A 16,236-nucleotide genomic window follows, 5' to 3' on the forward strand; every position below is an offset into this window, starting at 1 on the left:
TTGTTCATTCTGCAAATACCACGTCAAGAAACCTGATTATAACACAGCTGTCCTCCAGCTAAGTTTTAGTGTAGGCTGGACTTTAAAATGTGTTTACTAACCAGGCAAAAAGTCTGAGGCCAGACTGTCTCACTGCAGAACACAAGTAATTCTAGTATGTCACCATTCTCTTCCCCCAACCTCCTGTAATGTCCCCACACAAAGTAGATTCTATTTACTGTCCTCCTTGCATCAATTACCAATTCCCCTACTCCAGCTCTCAGTAGATCTCAGTTAATGCTCAGTTAATTCTCTTTATTTTCAATTTCCAGAGCTGAATGATTTCCCTATATCAATAAAAAAATCTGACACATGAATTTCCACATTGGAAAACCTGTAGGCTAGACATACACAATTAGGACACACTTTTTATTACAGGTTATGTTTCTGTTAAGCTGTAAGAAAGTTAATGAAGATTCTGAGTATATCATCCACTCCAGGAATACATGTAATAATTATGAAAAAGTTGAAGACATTCCAGGAGTTTATTAAATAACAGTGTATTCTATAGCATAGCCCAAGGGTTATGATAATATGCCATCTGCAGGTCATGTTACTGCCTGTTTTTTGTACAGTATAGCTGACAGAAATAAAAGGTGCGTGACTGATCCACTGAAATTATTAGTTAAAGATGCCTGCTTTCTATCAACATACCATCAATCCTCCCTGATTATCTTGTCTGAAGAATTTCCAAAATCCCATGTGCAATGGCTTTTCATCCTTTCTAATAAAAACCCTGCTGTACTTTAACTAAAATAAATTGAAAGTCTTAGTAAGCGTTTAAATGAAGATACCCATTTGCTGCATCCTTAGTATATGGAACAAAACTTTAAAGATATTACTACAATTTCCTACAACCTATTAGTAAGTGATATCCTTTAAAGTTTAGCTGACACTTCAGTTATGCATGGTTAAAGATGTTTCCAGCCTATACCTATCAAGACTAGACTGAATTCTCAGATTTAGCAATGTTTAAAAGTACAACAAAATCAATTAATAAAAAATTCAGCCACAGTCTTTATGAGATTAAACCAAAATTGTAGAAGGGAAAATGAGTTGCAAATAGCACTGAATAACTTATTATATTCCCACTGTTAACTAGTTTTCATTTGATCTATAGCTAGTCTTTGTTTTCATTTAATGGCATTAGTGCTGTAAAATACTGTAAGTGTTTAGACTACAATTTCCTTTTAGAAGAAAAGAACTCATAGTATTTGTGCTAATTCAGCCATACACTGTTTGATTTGTCCTCAAGAAGTGCCTGAACCTTTCAAAATGCTCTTTGAAAGTTTGTGCTGTTATTTGGTCTCCATAAATCTTCAACTATTTCAAAGCAGATGAAATGTCTCAATTCAGTTTTGAGTCTGAAGACAAATCACAGGGTAAATATTACAAGATCCAACATTAATTATGTAAATACTTTCCCCCCTTCATTTACTATTTTGAATTTAAAATTTCTACTGTATTCAATCTTAGCAGGAGTGTTGCTGAATAGTTTCCATAAGCAAGAATATTTGGTGGAGGTAATATTTGGTGGGGCCCTCCCTTCCCAATTACATTTTTATCCCTGGCAGTAGATGCAAGCAGATGAACAGCCAGCTCCTCTTTCCTGCAGGGACCATTGGGTGGAGAAGCCATAGATCTGGTGCCAGCTTGGTGCTACTGCTTTTACGGCCCATGAAGTTGGGCGTCAGCATGGGGTGGAAAAACTGCTGAAAGTCATCAATGAGCTCCTGGCTAATTATAAAAGCCATTATATAAACCAGGCCTTTAGCAGACCGTCTTCCTTTATCTAGGCCCAATATTAGCAAAGTGATCCACATTTGTAGATTAAAGAATCTGAGGAGCAACACGAGGAGCTGCAACTTTAGGCACATCAAGCATTGTGGGGCCACTTTTCATTGTGGAGAATTGGTACATCGTTTAGTGCAAAATTCAAGCAAACTGGCTTTTGTGGGACATTATGTATTTCAGCTTAACAGGCTCCCAGTTCCACTGTTCTACCTTGTCAGGCAATATTCTACAAACGAGAGAGAGAGAACACACCTCTCTTCAGTCGAGAGGAAGGTGAACTGAGCTGGGAACCAGGAGTTCTGGTCTCACCTTTACAGACTGCTGTCTACAGTTCTGTACTTCAGAGCTCTTATTATTGCCTTCATATCTTAACCAAGAGGGCAGTGAAGTATTGTTCTTACCCACTTTATAAGGCAGTTAACTGAAAGTTTGCATAGGGCAGACCTGGGAAATAGTGCCCAGGCCTCTAGTATGACAAATCCAAGTCTCATCAACTCTGCCTCCAAGAATTAACAAGCTAAATAGCGAAGCGGACAGGGGACTGCAGACAGGGGAGTTTGAGAGGGAGAGCAAGAAACCCCGCTGCCGAACAGGCTGCCAGGTGAGAGTGAGAGTACTAGCCATTGGTGTGAGTGAGTTTGCTCGACTGTTTGAATTTTAATTTTGACTCTGATTTCAGGTGACTTCAGTTTCAGTTACAGCTAGACAGTATTTGGTCCTGCCATGAGGGCCGGAGACTCGACTCTATGACCTCTCGAGTTCCCTTCCAGTCCTAGAATCTATGAATTAATCTGTGTGCTTGGCTACCCAGACTCTAACCAATATACATACACCCGTGCCAGAGCCAGGAAAAGAATTCCCAACATTCTAGTGCTGTTTGACAATTAGTTCTGAAACTCAATGGCAAAGTGTATGTTAGGTTCCTTTCTAGTGTCTGGCCCACAAAGTGTAGCTCAAATGGAAGAAGTCTGCACCGGGGATCTGAAACTCCATGGTTCAAGATCTGCTAGCAAGCCACAAGTGTTGGGAAGTCCTTATGGTCGCAAATGATGGAATTTGTTTTTCAACTTTTCTATTTAAAATACCAATTTAATTCACAGAATGAGAAAATATTCCTAAACTAGGTTAAAAAAACATTATCTGAAAATTAAGGCACAAAACGCAGGTGTTCCACAATTTGGTAATTTGTCACACATTTTCATAGCTTGTCTCTCCGTTTTGAAAGTTGAGACAGGTATGGTTTGCTCTAGAAGAAAACCAAGGTACTCATGCACTATTTTATTTTAAACAAAGAACACTCTTTGGAAGGGCATTGGTGAGCCATACATTATCTCATTTTAAATCACCCACTGAAATTCTGTGTGTTTTATCATTTATGTATTTGTTTTGGGATGAGGTTATTTTTTCTATATGCTGGGTCTGATTCACTGTTGTGTTACTGCAGTTTAATGTTGGTGTAAACTCTTCCAATTTCAACAGGATTACATCAGCATAACACTGGAGTTAAAAAAAGATAAAAAAGATCCTTAAAGAATTTAAAAAAACAGAAACACCTTTTTTCCTCTAGTTGCAGCTTCTGATTTTGGGTGGAATAACTTGAACTTAATTATAAGAAACGACTTCTTATTTCCCACTAGCTTGGCTAACATCACAGTAGTTCAAAACTTTACTGTAAAGTGCCTTTCTGAGGTTAGGAGTGGGATAGTGTGTAAGATAAACCAACTAAGACACCATTGACATTTTAGAAAGTGAGTCAAACAAGAGATTAAAGTTTCAATTTATAACACTTCTGTGTTTTTCTTATAAAGTCATAAATAAATCTAGCAAGACAGGGAATGTAAATATTTTTGCAGTTGTTTATACTGGGGAAGAGGAAAGGAATTTAACGTGCAATTAACCACTTAAGTGTTTCTAGATATGTACCATATGGCTGTTGAATTATTTGAAATATTAACAAAAATATACACATTTTAAATTTAACCTACTGAATGACTTGATTATCACAACTCAAATGTACAAAAGCCATATACCACTATATATCCACTTCCAAGACGATGTGATGAAAATTGCCACTTGAGAGATATAGAAGAATATATACTTCAAAAGGCTAAGTTTATGGTTCAGCAATGCTTCACAAACTTTATTAGATGTTCATATTAAGATCCTGACTGGAAGGCAGGCAGACAGGACAAAAGTCAAATGACAATTTAGGATGTTTAAATTGGACAAAAAGTAAATTAAGACAGGCTATACTGGTAGTATTATGCAGTGTAGTTGTAGCCATTTTGGTCCCTGGTGAGTGAGATAATATCACTTATTGGACCAATTTCTGTTGGTGAGAGAGAGCAGCTTTCAAGTTCCTTTCCCACGCCTAAAGAAGAGCTCTGTCTGACTTGAAAGCTTGTCCCGCTCACCAACAGAAGTTGATCCAACAAAAGAAACTACCTCACCCACCCTATCTCCCTATATTTGTAGTATTACACATTTTACAATAAAATGATAGCTTCCTAAAGTAAAATATTACATAATACACAAACCTGAGAATTTCCAAATTCATCTCTTCTATCCTGATATATAGCTTTGGATATATACACACATGCAATGCACACGACGAGAGCATGCTACCAGCCACGAACGGGTAATACAAACATCTCAGGCCTACAGTCAGGTCAATATCGGCAGACCCTTTCCCAACAAGAGCCCCACTCAGGTCAGCAGGACTTCAGATGGGCACAGGAGCAGGTCTTAGTCTATCTTTCAGTACCTTCTGTTAGTAAGACACTGGGCTTAAATCAAATAATGAGCCAATGCTTTAAGGTAACATATACAAGTAATACTTGTGATGAATAGAAGTTTCCCTTTTTTAAAGAAATTATTGTAAGAAGTTAAAATTACTAGTAAAAATCTATATGATGATATAAACACATCTTTACCAATATATCAGCTTAATCAGGTAAAACCTCTGTACCTACAAAATGAGACATTTAATATTGTAAACTAATGTTATTTTAGTACCACTCTGTTCTTGTGCCTGAATATCTGAGCACACCAGACTGGAATTTAGATCAGGATTCAATTCCTGACTCTGCCACAGCTTACAATGTGACCTTGGGCAAACTACAGAGTATGTCTATTACATTGAGCTGGAGGTGTAATTTCTGATCAAGGCAGTGCTCTGGAAAACTGAGTGCAGCCCTTCTGCTACTTTCATCACTATGACTAGATTCTAATTTTAGCATACAAGCTTGATTAAAATTGGCAGAGAGTCTGTCTCCTGGAGCTGGGACTCACCCCTAGCTCAAGGTGTGGACATATTCAAAAGATGTATCCTCACAGCAGTTAGCTTGAGTTATAATTTGAGAGTTACCCCTAACAACTCCCATCCACATACAAAATTCTCTAGCTTGAGTTAAATGGTGCTTTAAACTCCATGTAACTAGCCTATTGGGGGTGGGTAAGCTGGTGAGTTGAAGCTTGAGCAATACTGATGCTTGAGCTAGTAATGCAGTGGGGGATGCAACAATTGCTGTTACAACAGCAGCTAATCCAGGGTACAGCTACACTGCACACTCTTTACAGCAGCGTGTGGAGTACGTACACTGAATGCTGTGCCAGCACAGGTATAAACAGCAGTGTAGACAGTGAGGCACTGCTTAGGCAAATAGAATAAAGACACACCAGAACCTTACAATATATATCCTACATGACTCTCTACACGCCCACTGAGTGCCTCCCCTATTCTCAGCAGTGTACCAGCCACAGGGAAAGACTCTGGCAGTGCCCTGCTGCAAGTCTTTTCCTGCTGCTTCCCCGCGCCAGAGCCTCTTACTGACACATGTAGATGCACACCTGAGTGCAGAGGCAGCCTGCTTTTCACACTCTACACTGCCACCAATGGTATGCAGGGTATACCCAGTCCCACGCTTAACTTTAGTGTTGGTTTGAAGTGTGCTTGCTCTCATTTGAGCCTGCTAATTCTAGCTAACTGTTGCAGTGAAGACAAGTTTCACTGACGATTAGTTCCCCTTCCTTTCTCCGATATGTTGACAGTCTTTTCTATTTAAAGCAAAGCTTTTTCAGGGAAAAGCAGTCTCTCTTACTATATGTTTATATGGCATTCGAATAATAGGCCCTTGTTATCAGTTGGGATATCTTAGATAATATATCTATCCCCTACTGAAATATAAATAATAGATTTAATTGAGCTACTAAGTATATGTAGGACCAGTCCTTCTGTTCTAAAAATAATGGGAGTTTGGCATGTGAGAGAACTTCACTTTACACACTGACTAAATAATAGAATTTAATCTCTTCCTCTCCTTCTTCCCCACAAGTGATTTATAAAAGTTAATTAAAAGTATTACCAGTAAGGGACATATACAAATTTCTTCTTCATAGTTCTTTAAAAAGCAGTTTCATTACACATAAATATTGCTAAGCATTTGTTTGAGTTTCATGGAGGCAACACTTGTAAAAAGAAATTCCTTAAAAGTGCTTCACTATCTTACAATTTCTGTAAACATTCTGCAGCCACAGACACAGTTGTTCAGTGAATAGTGTCATATTATTGCTGGAATATAAATATTTCATGATACTTTGCTATCAGTATTTTCCCTGTCACAAAGGTGATCTGAAACACGTTAACGGAAAAAAAAAAAAAGCCAAACAAACCTCCTAGAATGACTTCACAAGCTGTGGAAAGTTCTCACCATTGTTATAGGTTTGAACTGAATGTTTAACTTAATATGGCACCAGTTCTTTCTAAATTGCTTTTCGCTATTAATTATTTATACAAACTTCTATAAAGTTCATTGCAAGCTTATTTAATTTTCCTCTCACCAGACTCACATTCTTATGTTTGATTGTATAGTATATTTTAAGAAAGCCCATTTGAAAGCTAATCCAGGGATTTGAATTTTTTGTAAACAACTGGGGTTTCCAACTTGGCAAAAGTAGCAACTGACTCCGTAGAGGTTATACCAAATCCAAAAAGTAGACATATGGTTGCATCACTCTTCAGAAAACTAACAAGTTATAATCAGAGCTGCATCAGTGTCTGCTCAAGTAGCGATGCTACTTAGTAGAAAAAGGATCCATTTATTATACATTAAAGCCTCAATGCCTGTATTAGCAAAAACATCAAACAGGAAACAAAGTGTTTCTCTTTGATATGACCTACTAAACATGAAGAAAACTTCTCACGCTATGAACCAAACTGCATTGTGGACAAAGGTATGAAGCATAATTAAACCTGTTACCTAAGGGAAGCTTTAGGTCACTAATAGAAGTGACCTTCCTGAAATACTACATTTTTAACATGTTGGAACAAATCAGGTGCACTGCCAGATTATTCAGCAGCCCAGAAAATAATCAAAAGGCTTGCTATCCAAAGTTATATAAACCAAAACACGTACTCTTCTATCATGGGTAATTACAACAATTTGTGCATGCGAGCTCTGATGCATATTATATATGAATACAACGAAAGAATTCCTCTAAGGGCTTGTCTACATCAGAAAGTTGCAGCGCTGGTGAGGGAGTTACAGCGCTGCAACTTAGGAGGTGTACACATCTGCAGGGCACCACCAGCGCTGCAACTCCCTGTTTGCAGCGCTGGCCGTACTCCCGTTTTGTCTCGGGTGTAGAGGATCCAGCGCTGGTGATCCAGCGCTGGTAATCAAGTATAGACACTTACCAGCGCTTTTCTTGACCTCCGTGGAATAAGCAGGTATCCCAGCATACCTGAGGAAGCCTCTGGTAATCAAGCTGGTCTCCTTCCCCGGCTTGCTCTCGCGTTCCCCGAACCCCGAGCAAGCAGGTCTCCTTCCCTGAGGTTTGCTGGGTGGTTCCGGGAACGCGAGAGCAAACTGCGGCGAAGTTGGTCTCCTTTCCCGGTTTGCTCTCTCGTTCCCCGAATCCCCGAGCAAGCAGGTCTCCTTCCCAGCGGTTTGCAGGGTGGTTCGGGGAACGCGAGAGCAAACCGCGGCGAAGCTGGTCTCCTTTCCCGGTTTGCTCTCTCGTTCCCCGAACCCCCGAGCAAGCAGGTCTCCTTCCCTGCGATTTGCAGGGTGGTTCGGGGAACGCGAGAGCAAACCGCGGCGAAGCTGGTCTCCTTTCCCGGTTTGCTCTCACGTTCCCCGAACCCCCCTTGAAGCCGCCCAACAGTGCTGCAGTGTGGCCACATCTAACACCACTTGCAGCGCTGGTTGCTGTAAGTGTGGCCACTCTGCAGCGCTGGCCCTATACAGCTGTACTAATACAGCTGTAACAACCAGCGCTGCAAAATTTTAGATGTAGACATGGCCTAAATGTTGAATAAAGTACATAATAGGCGGAAACACTGTTCACCAAAAACCCATCTCTTTTCCCAAATTAAAATTGTTTTATTTTGCTGTGCTCTAAAGAGAGAGGTTAATGAAAACTGATTGCTCTCCTTTAGAAGCTGGTATTGCTTTCTTTCGTTAAAAGCATCTTTTCAGTTATCTGGGTTTTTATTCATTTTTTATGCATAAAGTCAAAAGTGGTTAGGTAACAAGTTTAAAGTTCAAAGTTTCTACCCCCCAAATTAACTCTGCAATACTGGCATTGTATAGTTCCTTATTAATTTAATTTCTATACCAATTTCTTTCCATTCATAAGTCAAGCTAACCATTAGTGTCCCCCACATCTGCCACACTCACCTGGGCTCTGACAATTAAGGTGAGTTATTTTCATGTCAGACCAAATTACGCCCCCATTTATACATATTCAACCCCACTGTTTTCAGCCTGCACAGATGCCACTAAGAGCATAAACTGATAAACTGGAGAACTGGTCTGAAATTAACAAGATGAAATTCAATAAAAGACAACAACTGCAGACTATAACACTTGGGAAGGAAAAAACAAATGCATAAATTTAAAATGGGGAATAACTGGCTAGGCAGTAATTTTGCAGAAAGAGATTGCAGGTTACAGTGGATCGCAAATTGAATATGAGCCAACAACATGATGCAGTTGTGAAGAAGGCTAATACCCTGGGGTGTACTATCAGGAGTATCATATGTCAGACAGGAGGTAGCCATCCCACTCTACTTGGCACTGGTGAGGCCTCAGCTGCAGCACTGTGTCCAGTTCTGGGTGCCACACTTCAGGAAAGGCCTGGACAAATTGGAGACAGTCCAGAGGACAGCAACCAAAAATGATAAAAGGTTTAGAAAACCAACCTATGAGGATTGTTCTTTTTTTTTTTAAAAAACTACCTGGGCATGTTTAGTCATGAGAAAAAAGACTGGGGAGGGGGGCGAGAGACACCTAATAACAGTCTTCAAATATGTGAAAGGATGTTACAAAGAAGATGGTGATCAATTGTTCTACATGTCCACTGAATGCAGAACAAGTAGTAATCAACTTAATCTGCAGCAAGGGAGATTTAAATTAGATACTAGGAAAAACTTTCTAACTACAAGAATAGCTAAGTAATGGGCTAGGCTTCCAAGGGAGGTTGTAGAATCCTGTAAGAATAGGTTAGACAAACCTGTCAGAGTTAGTCTAGGGGTTTACTGGGTCCTGCCTCACAGTAGGGGGCTGGAATAGATGACTTCTTGCGGTCCTTTCACTAGCTCCACATTTCTATGATTCTATAATCTTAAACAATGGGCTGCAGAGGTGTTAGTGTGGGGAAGGGGCTAAATTCTGGAGATGGGACTAGAAACCAAAACTGCATTAAAGAGGCAAGAAGAAAAGCAACAGGACAGTCTGCCAAATATCTTCAATGCATGCAAACCAATGCTGATTGCCATTGTGGAGACTTGGTGGGACAACTCCCATGACTGGAGCACCAGAACTGAGAGACATAGCTCATTCTGGAAGGATAGGTATGGGGGGAAAAAGGAGGAGGTGTTGCACTGTATGTCAAGAATGTATACACATGTCCTGAGATCCAAGAGGAAGTGAGCAGCAGACCTACTGAGTGTATCTGGGTAAAGATAAAAAGAGAAAACAATAACAGTGGTGTTATGGTGTGTGTGGGGTCTATTATAGAGAAGAGGAAGTGGATGAGGCATTCTTCAACCAGGTAACATGATTAGCTAACACACATGGGCCAGTATTAATGGTGATTTTAACTTCCCTCATATCTGTTGGAAGACTAATACAGCAAAACATAATATGTCCTGCAAGTTCTTAGCAAGTGTAGGGGATAACTTTCTGATTAAGAAAGTTGAGGAAACAACTAGGGGGTCATCCATTTTGGATCCAGTGTTGACCAAGGGGTGAATTAGTTGCAAATGCAAAGCTGTTCGGAAACTTGGGAGGAAATGATCATGATCTGATAAGAATTCAAGATCCTAAGGAAAGGAAGACATGAGAATAACAAACCAGGACACTGGACTTCAGAAAGGCAGATTTCAACCAACTCAGAAATAACTGGCAAGATCCCAAGGAAAGACCAATTAGGAAGAAAAGGAGTTGAAAGGGGCAGGCAGTTCCTGAAAGATGTAATACTAGAGGCTCAAGATCAAGCTATTCCAACGCAGAGGAAAGATAAGAGTCACAGGAAGCCAATGTGGCTTCACAAGACGCTTTTTAGCTATCTGAAAACCAAACGGGACACATATGGGAAATGGAAGGAGGGACATGTCACCAAGGAAGTGAACATGGGAATAGCATGAACATGTAGGGACAAAATCAGGAAAGTCAAGGCAAAGTATGAGTTACAGTGGCAAGAAATATTAGAGACAACAAGAAGGGGGTCTACAAATACGACAGATAAAAAAGAAACATCAGGGATGTTATGGGTCTGCTGCTCAATGAAGGTGGTGAGCTGGTAACAGAAGATGATAGGAAGACAGAGCTGCTCAATGCCTACTTCGCTTCAGTCTTCACACACAAAAATAAGTGACTGGACAACTAGCTAAGTTATTACAGACAATAACGGGAAAGGGATGCAGATCAGGATAAGTAAAGAACATGTCAGAGATCTTCCGACTAAGTTGAATGAATTCAAGTTAATGGTGCCTCATGCAAACTCATGGATGACAGAAGAGGTCCTTGAAGACTGGAGAAGGGATAATGTAGTGTCCATCTTTAAAAGAGGGAAAAAGGAGGAGCCGGGGAACTACAGACCTGTCAGCCTGAATTCAACACCTGGAAAGCTACTAGAGCAATGTACAAAATATTCAATTTGTGAATACCTGGAGGATGAATGGGTGATCACTAGTAGTCAGCAGTGCCTTTATGGGAATTCTGCACCACTGGGAACATGCAGAATTCATTCCTTCATTGAGCACATGGAGATTTTTTTGCTTCCCCACAGAACAATGACTATCAGGAAACAAAGGAAAGTCACAAGGGCAGTCACACGCCCCTCTAAAGCATCACAGGTGCATCATTTCAGGCACCTGGAGCAGCTGGCTGAGAGTTAAATCACTGTGGGGGGAGAGGCAGGGCTGTGGACACCCCAGCTGGTGGTTCCTATCCTATGCTGGGCTTGGCTGCTAGTCTTCTCTTCCTCTTCAAGGAGTGGCCAGGGCCGGGGCTAGGGCTGACCCATGCCCAGAAACCTCCCCCAGCTGCAGAAAGCTCTACATCCCCCCATCACGTAGGCCCCATCGTTCCTCAGCTGCAGGGGAATGGGTCACTATGGGGGGGAGCTGCTCTCCATCCACCCAACCCCCGTGCATCTGGATCCCGCCATGCCTCCTGCTGAGCCAAACCCCCCACACTGAAACCCCCACCCCACCGAGCCTCACCCCCCACCCCCACACCCCCATCTGTTGAGCTCCTACACTCAAACCCTCATCCTGATGAGCCTCAGTCCCCATGCACTGGACCATCCCAAAGTGCCCCCTGCATCTGAACCCCACCCCACTGAGCCCCAACCAGCTGCACCTGGACTGCCAACCCACCAAGCCCCACTCCCCCGGCACCTGGACTCCCCCGCTGAGACTCCCACATCCCAGACACCGCCAAGTCCCATCCTCCCACACCCAGACCCCAGCTGCTTCACCTGGACCCTCTGCAGAGTCCCATTGTCCCTGCACCAGGAACTCCCAGAAGAGCCCCTGTGCCTCCAGATCCCCCCTCAGAATCCTCACTGCGCCACCTGTACCCAGATTGCCCTACACAGACCCCTCTTACCTCACATCTGGATCCCCACCACCACACTTGGATCCTGCCAGGCTGAGCTTGCCTGCTGACACCTGGGGCACTGGCAGGGAAGGGCAGGGCCCTGAAGTGTTTCTGAGGCAGGCCCAGCCCTTGCACTGTATCAGAGTCAGATGCAGTCTCACTGCCAAGTTTGTGTCTCGGAGCAGGGGTGGGTGGGCTGCAAGGTCACTTCCCATCTCCATGCAGCCAGTGGCCTGTGCTCCCCACTGCCATGCTGGAGCCTCCACATTTATTTAACCAACCGCAAACAAAGATTAACTATTAATGGAATTATGTCAGATTGGAAGGAGATCTCAAGTGGGGTTCCACAGGGATCTGTTTTGGGTCTGGCATTATTTGACATTTTATTAATGACCTGAAAGTAGGAATAGAGAGCACACTGATCAAATCTGCTGATGACACAAAGCTAGGGGAGGCTGCAAACGCTTTGGAGAATAGAGCTAAAAGTCAAAGGGACCTTGATAAACTGGAGAACCAGGCCAAAGATGACAAAATGAAATTCATCAAAGACAAATGTAAGGTGCTACACTTAGGGAAGAAAAACCAAACGCACAAATACAGAATGGGGGATAACTGGCTTGACAGTGGCACTGCTGACAAGGATCTAGAAGTTTTGGTGGATCATAACCGCAACACCAGTCAACAATGCGATTCTGTTGCAAAAAAAGCAAATGTAATTTTAGGTTGTATTAACAGATTTATTATTACAGGAGCTGATAGTACTGCGCTATTTGGGGCTGGTTAGGCCTTAGCTGAAGTACCGTGTCCAATTTTGGTCACCAATGTATAGAAAGGATGTAGAGAAACTGCAAAGGATCCAGAGGTGAGCAACACAGGTGTTCAAAGGGATGGAATGCAAGCCATGTGAGCAAAGGGATCAGATTACAGCATAGCAGATTTAGATTAAATCTCAGGAAAAACTTCCTAACTGTAAGAACAATAGGCCAATGGAAGGAACTGCCTAAGGAAGTAATGGAAGCTGCTTCACTGGAGGTTTTCAAAAAGAGGTTGGATATCCGTCTGGGATGGTTTAGATCAGCGATACTCAGACCTCAGTGGTTCAGGAGCCAAATCAGTGATCATTCTCCAAAAGGTGCTGCAAAGGGCCGCAGGAGTCACATTAAAGAGCCACTTGTGGCTCCTGAGGCTGAGTCTGAGTCTCACTGCTTTACATATAACACATCCTGCATCTTGGCAGAGGGTTAGACTACATGACCGTGGCGGTCCCTCCTAACCCTGTGGTTCTATGATTCTATGATCTAGTTTGGCCTGCAGAATCTCTATTAGATGTTAGGGTATGTGAGATGGATAGGATGCAGCTGATCCAACGGCTCTTGGCTAAACAGCGTTCAACAATAGTTCAGCTGCATCTACTGCTGAAATCTTGTCAGCAGTTAGTAATTTTTATAGTGCACACAAGTTTTATGGGGATGGGGAACAGAGGGGTTGGATAAGCATGGGAGTCCTGGGGAGCCTGTCAGGGGGTAGAGGTGTGGACAGGGGTCGAGGCAGTCAGGGGACTGGGAGCAGGGGGGTTGGATAAGGGGTGGGCAGTAGTTGGGGCAGGGAGGCCCAGTAGGAGGTAGCTAGGGGACAAGGATTGGGGGAGGTTGGATGGGCTGAGGGTTCTGAGGGGGGCGGGAAGTGGGAGGGGGTAAATAAGGGGTGGAGGCCAGGCTCTTTAGGGAGGCACAGCTTTCTCTACCTGGCCCTCCATACAGTTTTGCAACCCCAATGTGGCCCTCAAGCCAAAAAGTTTGCTCACCCCTGTCCACAAGCTTGTTGCATTGCTCCAGGAGGTGCACTGCTGACAGAGTGAATGATGTATCAGTTCCATAGGTTGACAGCTATTGCACATAATGGAGTGGATTTTGCATCACTTGATCTGTTGATATAGATTACTGTTGACTTGTTCAATTGTACTTGTGCATGTCTCACTGCTGTGCATGGGAGGAAGCATTTGCAGGCCCTGCAGACTGCTTGCAGTTATAGCAGATTTATATGCATTCTGAACTTTTGAGGTGTCCAAGTGTCTTCTGCCACTTGTTCGTCCAAAGGGCTGTCCTAGCCTAGGGAGGAGGCATCTGGAATTAATACTTTTTCTGGTGGTGGTGAAGTGAAAGGAATTCCTGTGCAAACATGGTGGCTATTTGCCCATCAGTTTACTGAGTCCTGTATTCCCAGAGTGATGGCTCTTTTTCAATGCAGTCTCTGCTTGGAATGTACATTGTTTCGAGCTAAGGCACAAAGTCGGAGCTTTGCAAACTGTGTTACATACGTACAGGCTACCATTGGCCTAAGAGTAAGACAAGTTTGAACTCAGGTCTGTGGACTGGTCCGAAGCTGCATGACCATTGCTGTCATTGTCAAAAATCCGTCCTCTAGCAGGAAAGCTCTGGCTCTGACAGAGTTCAGTGTTGCTCCAATGAATTCTTCTATGTGAGGACTAACAACGATTTCTGTTTGTCTACAGAGATGCCCAAGGACTGATGCAGCTAGAATAAGGGCTCTTGTTGCAGAATGGAGTGAGATCTCCCAGTCAGTAACCATTTGTCAACGGGCAGAAATATTGAGATTCCCTTGAGGCAAAGGTGGGCTGCCACTGATGACATTTCTGTAAACACCCTTGGGGCTGTAGTCAGACTGAAAGGAAATAGCTTGCACTGTTAACTATAGGAACCTATGGTAAACCTGGGAACTTTCCTGTGTGCAAGTGAGGTACATGAAAACAGGTATCCTTCATGTTGTGAATTGTGAACTAGTCTCCTCTGCTTAATAATAGAATTACTGCTGCCAACGTTACCATTCTAAATCGTGTTGCTGGGATATAGACACTGAGTTGCTGTAGATTTACGGTTTTTGTGTTTGAATCATGAACTATTTGTAATAGAATCCTCTTCCTTGGTAAAGGGGTGAACCAGATTCTGTGGCTCCCAGTTGAATAAGGGAATTTATCTCCTGAGAGAACACCTCCTTGTGAGAGTGATCCCTGAAGAGATATCAGGACGGAGGATGAGGATAGGAAAGGGAGAGGAATTCTATTGTATATCCTGTTTGGATAATATCAAGAATCCATCTGTTGGATGTAATGCTCCACCAGTTGTCAAAGAAGTGGGCTAAATGACCCCCAAATCAGAAAAGGTTAGACAAATTTAGCTATAGAGATGATTTGCAGCTCCTTAGGTTCCAGTTGGAAGGAGGAGGCAAAAAGAGTTGTTCGTCTAAGCCTCTGGAGTTGCGTGCACTTCTTTGGGGGCTCATAATGGCTATGATGTAAGAATGGCTCAGGAGTGGATCTTTGTCTGGTGCATAAATGCTGAGGGAGAGGAGAATTGCCCTGGATACCTTTAAAGAATGTAGGGACTTGTTCATCATTTCACTAAAAAGCTAAGTTTCCTCTGAAGGACAAGCAGCAAAGAGTCCTGTGGCACCTTATAGACTAACAGACGTATTGGAGCATGAGCTTTCGTGAGTGAATACCCACTTCGTTGGATGCATGTCTGAAGAAGAGATCCTCTATCATGACTTGGCTCTCCTTCGGGAACCCAGATGAGTGAAGCCATGCCACTCTTTTCAAAACCACAGCAGTGGCTACTGACCAAGCAGCCATGCCAGCCGCATTGATGGCAGTTTGAAGTGATGACTTCACAGTCAGGTTTCCCTCCTAGATGAGTGCCTCAAACTGTCCTCTAAGCTCATGTGGAATCTTATCTGAAAACTCTGTGAATATGTTGTAGTTCACAAGGTTGTACTTGGGCAAAAGCACTTGACAGTTTGCTATTGTGAATTGCAGGCTGGTACCTGAAAAGACCTTTCTGCCAACAGTACAGTCACTTAGCTTCCTTATCAAGTGGAAAAGATCATACCTGGTGTTACCTGTTTCTCTCTGATGCTGCTTGGGCAATCAGTGGATTTGGTGCTGGATGACAAAGGGCGGGAGTACACATGGCAGGTGTGTGCCACACCATCTTTGCTGGTTCCATGATCATGTCATTAACAGATAGTGCGATTTTACTGAGTCCAATGCTCTGAAGGATATCAGAGTTTGTGGGATGCCTCCTGCACCGCCACCATATCAAGTAGCAAGAGCTATCCTACAAAAGTTACTAACTGTTCTTGTAGTTTCTTGATAAGTGTAATTTAGATGTTAAATGTGTTAAAAGTCCTAGCCCAGATGCCTTCAAATTCTGAATATAAGAAACTAGACAGCATATTGACAATATAACTCAATTATCAGTGCTTTTGTACTGGGACA

At 42.6% G+C, this 16,236-nt stretch overlaps 1 protein-coding gene across 2 annotated transcripts in view; it reads right to left on the reverse strand.

The window, feature by feature from the left end:
* The window catches only part of MIPEP (mitochondrial intermediate peptidase), a 114,999-nt gene that overhangs the window by 14,879 nt on the left and 83,884 nt on the right, over positions 1–16,236 (reverse strand). The gene's annotated exons all lie outside the window — the stretch shown is intronic.

Source organism: Gopherus evgoodei, chromosome 1 (assembly GCF_007399415.2).
Source record: "Gopherus evgoodei ecotype Sinaloan lineage chromosome 1, rGopEvg1_v1.p, whole genome shotgun sequence".
Classification (NCBI taxonomy): Eukaryota; Metazoa; Chordata; order Testudines; family Testudinidae; genus Gopherus; species Gopherus evgoodei.